This window comes from Centruroides sculpturatus, unplaced genomic scaffold (assembly GCF_000671375.1).
Source record: "Centruroides sculpturatus isolate CEXI.00-Female unplaced genomic scaffold, Cexi_2.0 scaffold801, whole genome shotgun sequence".
Lineage (NCBI taxonomy): Eukaryota > Metazoa > Arthropoda > Arachnida > Scorpiones > Buthidae > Centruroides > Centruroides sculpturatus.
Window position 1 is genome coordinate 278,881 of NW_019385405.1, and position 4,998 is coordinate 283,878.

Genomic DNA, 4,998 nt, shown 5'->3' on the forward strand with positions numbered 1-4,998 from the left:
AAGCTAAAGTTGAACAATTTGCTTTCACTTAAATCAATTAAATTAATGTTTAAAAATCTTAATTCGATAATTTATTCTTACAATAATAGACTGTCTGTGCAACGTACCCATACTGTTTGTATTTATCTCGATGAACAATGCAAATGAATGTTAATGCATGCGCATATAAAATACCTAAAATTGTTTGCCCATATTCATAGTCGCCCACAGACTATATTTTACCAAAAAAGTAGCCCCTAAGGGATAAAAGTTTGGCCACACCTGCTCTACATCAACCAATTAATCAAGATGTCATTGAGAAACTTAAGACAATTTATATATATATATAGTTCTGAAATGCTTTTGGCAGAGAAGAACAAAAAGTGCTGTTGCATTTTTGAAGAAGCTGAATCTGCCACATGTTAACTGAAGGCTTGGGATTTTTTTTAACAAGGGAGAATTTAAAAAATGAATACAGGAAACTGGTTGTTAGATGACAATAAAAATAATCATGATGAAAAGAATGAAGTGATGATGATACGTGTGTGATTAGACAGTAAAGATAACAACACTACATTTCAGATTCTAAATAAAAGTGATATCTGATTTATGTAAAAGAAACATCTGATAGTGTTAACAGGTTTAACAAAAGAAACAGAAATGAAAACAACAGCAAAGAAAAAGAAAGCAGTGGACTGATGCATGTTGATACATTTTGCTGAGTTAGAAATAATAAACTTTACACAATTGCTTCTTATAATAAGTCAGAGATCTCCGTTCAAAAAAATGAATACCAACCTTGATACAAAAAAAATCAGCAATTACTTTTGCAAATAAGGTAGTGTATTACACTTTTATGTTATATACTACTCTATTGTATAATATACATGTCCACATTAATTAATAGGTCAATGTTCACTTATCCAAACATTCACATTTCTGATCTGTGCTTGGTCCTAATTGATTCAAATAATCTATAAAACACCATACTTTCAAATGATCTAATATTTTTAAATGCTTTATTATTTCTAAATAATCTAATATCCTTGAAGTACATAATATAATCAAATGCTTGAATTGTCAAAACAAACTTTTGAATGTTTTCAATGATTTGAGCACATTTTGACCAAATTTTAGGAAATAACAAAACTTCAAGTTGCTTTTGTTGATTCTGAGTCTTAATGTAATTGATGTAACTTTGCACACTATTTTTTAACAAGAAACAAAAACTTAACTCAGCTACGGGTAAATTTGAAAATCTCTGTACTTGAATCTTACTTGACCCAATTTTGCCTCATCTTTTATGTGAATTGATTTGAGAATATTCATTTTGTTTTACATGTGCCCTCTAACATTCATGGAAATAATCTACATATTCAACAAGCAATTATTTATTGTGACATTATCACAATGCCTTGCTGCAGTTTTTAATTAATTTAATTTAAAATATATTTACTCCATAACAGCATACATGATAACATGAACAACCTAGGATATCTTCAATTAAAAATTGAATTATGACTATTTACAAAATTGTTAGAAATTGTAACCACTGTTTTAATGATAAAGGATGCCGAATAAAAGTTCGGCATTTCAATCATTTTTAACTTTCTGTGTTTTTCATTATAATTTAGCACTTGTTCTGTGGAAGTTCATCCAGCCAATATACTGTTACTTCTGTGGTGTGTTAAAAAGATGAAAGATAGATTCAGAAAAATTAATTTTTTGTAAATAGTCATAATTCAATTTTTTATATTCACTCCACCTGAAATTAGTAGTGACTTGCCCATGTGCATCATACTTTTCCTTTAACAATAGAGTCACGCTAATCATCTAACACCTTTCTGGAGAAAATGTTTGAATAGAAATAACATGATTTCTGGTGCATCAGAAGTTTGTATATAGTTAATCGAGATCTCCTGTCCCTAAGGTTTCCATATCTGATCTCATCTTTCATCTACCTAACTCCATTCTTGAGATTAAGGAAAGACAGTCAGTCAACAGATGGATGGACGACAGTGGGAATTGACAAGTCTACAATTTTTTCAAATTGCAGCCCAACAAACTAATAGGCTACAAAATTGGAATAATTAGAGATTACCGATTACAGTGGGTGATCAGTTAAAGAACATAATCTGTTCCAAGACTATGTTCGCTATCCAAACTGTTTATTAACGATTTACATAGATTTTTGTAGGCAGGGCTGTGCAGTAGATTTTCTCAGTATGATGCAAGTCTTTGAAATGCCGCTTATGCCACCCCATTATGGTGCCTCCTGATGCAGCTGCATCTCTACATCATAGCATGGCACCATTTGTAGGAATTCGATTAATTTGTTCTGGAGACCCACAAAAATAAAAATTATATACTTTCTTACTATGTTTATTTACATGTAATAACAAACTAAAAGCAATCTCTCCATTTTTTCATGGATGGCACATCTTTGTTTCTCGGATATGATTTTTGTTACTCCTTTATCAGCTCAAGTCTTTTTGATTATCTTTATTAGCTAAGATTTATCTACTGTAGACCTGTTGAAGTCATCTGTCTACAGTATCAGACATCATCTGCCCACTCTCTACCTTGGCTATTATCTCTCACTTAGTTTTTATAGTAAACACAGTTCTTGACACACTACTCTTTTTAGGCTCCATAATAATATCAGTTTTTAAAATAAAAAGTTCAGAAAAGCACTTACAAAAGTTCAGAGAACAGAAATTAACTAGTGCAAAAAAGATGTATACAACTGTGAAAGTCTCGTTCCATAAACCATTCATAGATGCCATTAAAATAGTTTTACAAATATTAAATACAGCATAGCTTCTCGTGTTTGTTCTGCAAGGTGTTCATTATCCGAACATAAAAATCTTTCGTGAAAGTGTTTGTTGTCCAATTTGTTTGCAGTCCAAACTGTTCTTTAACCAATCACCCACCATACTTTAAAATTTAATAGACTAACGTTATCTTTGCAACTGTTATTTAAAAATGCACTTAGATGCACTACCTAGATGCATTTCTATCCACATTTAAAAATGTGGATAGAAGTGCATCTAGGTAGCACCAATGGTGGTACTTCCAAGACTATGGCGTTTAATTATTTGGCCCACGTGACTATGCCGGCTTCGAGTAGCCCACTTGACTGTTCGTGGAGTACTTGATGTTATATACTTTTAGGGAGATGAGGCGAGCCCCCACCTGGACGCTGGAGAGCGAGCGATAGCGAGCACCGAGGCGCACGTCTACATGCGAAGCATGTAGAATAGGCAGTAGACTGATACCTGTTAAAAACTAACCTTCAGAGACGAATATCATGCGAAGGATCAACAATTTTGTGGGTGGTGTGAAACTCCTCATTCAGAGGAAGTGACTGGAAGTACCACCATATGGTCTACCTAGATGCACTTTTACCAAAATGTGTATATAAATAAGGTATAAATAAATAAATTCATACATTTCAATAAAATATTTTTCTTACGTAAAAGATGAAATTTATACTTCTAAAACCAGATCACATGCGTTCTTATTCGAGGCTGGCGGCTGACGTTTATAATACGTGTTGCCAGAACTATTTTAAAATCATCTATTAAAACTTTTTAAAATAATTTAAATATAATTTAAAAACTTATTATATCAATTTATAAAATTTTTCTTATAAAATGTGATTTATATATCTAATATTTTAATAGATATTTTAAAAACATGAAACATATATATGCCGTGAGATGGCCGGCGTTAATCTACCGACTCTGTGGCCGGTAAAGGCTTGTTGCTCGGAAGGATCTGATTGGTCACAAAAATTTTAAAGTACTATCGTTATTTTATGTTTTGGGCGTTATTTTTAGTTGTTATTTTCTTTCGGAAACTTTTTTTAAGGATGGAAACTTCCAAGAAACCCCGAAATATACTAAATTCAAAAAACTTTCGATTTTATTTTGGTGGAGATTTAATTAATTGTACGTCCCGGGCCGGATAAAAAAGAATTTCTTTCATTGATTGTTTGTTTGTTTGTCTTTTGCTTGTATATAATTGATCGTGACTTTTTTTTTGGATATTTGAAATATATATTTGACTTCTTGTTGTAATCATTGTTGTTTATAGTAATAGATTTTAATCAAGTCCAGACCTGGTACTTGACTGAAACCTTAATTTTGTGTAACACCGCTTTTTGTGTCGCGCGGTACGTTACAAAAAAGATCTTTTTAATTATACTCAACATGGGTTCGACTAGCCGTTCAGTGTTTTATACACTTGGCTACTGGTGGACTATGCCCTAATATAGCGAAATGTCAAGTCAGAAGTAATAGCCAGAAGGGGAATGTTATGGGCATTTTCAAAATGGCAGATTGTCATAGTGCGCGTACTGTATATCCATTTCTCTCACCTTTTTTGATAGAAAACAGAATCACCAGTGGTCAAAAGTGACTCCTGAAAAAAATAATAAATAAATAAATAAAAACCTACGCGTCTGATAGGAAGTGGCGTGCCGAGAATGGGCTAGGGGGGCTAGGCTAGTCCTTTAAATTCCTTGAAGTATCGTCCTAAATGTTATTTTTAATGCATTTGTATTTGAAACCTTACACACAAAAAACATTTTTTAAGTGAATTTTTTCCACCCGTCCTCTCCTTTAAGGTTCATATACTTGAACCTTAATATTTCGTAGTTCTCAAACTCCCATCATCAGCGGCGTGCGGTGACAATTTTTAAAACGGACCAGATGTAAGAAAACCCATTTTTCATACATTATAACAATTATTATTTAACACACGGGAAAAGGTGGCCGGATGGTCGAGCGGGCAAGATGGCAGCCTACCGCTTTCGGGAACCCTGAATTGAATCCAGACGAAAAATCCCCGAAGAAGTGGTCCATCCGGACATGTCGGGTCGACGTCCCTCACCACCCGGCCGTCCCATTGTGGGCCTGCCCGAACTCATAACGAGCTTCCTAAAAAAAGGCTCACAGGGCGAAAGAGTTCTAAAACGCCTAGACGCGCACAAAGTACAATAATAGAGAGGTTGAG

At 33.6% G+C, this 4,998-nt stretch overlaps 1 protein-coding gene across 1 annotated transcript in view; it reads right to left on the bottom strand.

Annotated features, from left to right (window-relative positions):
* The window catches only part of LOC111638601 (testis-expressed protein 10 homolog), a 42,921-nt gene extending 39,304 nt beyond the window's left edge, over positions 1-3,617 (bottom strand). Inside the window, exon 1 of the mRNA XM_023384336.1 lies at positions 3,431-3,617. The gene's annotated coding sequence lies outside the window, so the exon portion shown is untranslated. The remainder of the gene's footprint in view (positions 1-3,430) is intronic.
* Positions 3,618-4,998: the final 1,381 nt, after the last annotated feature.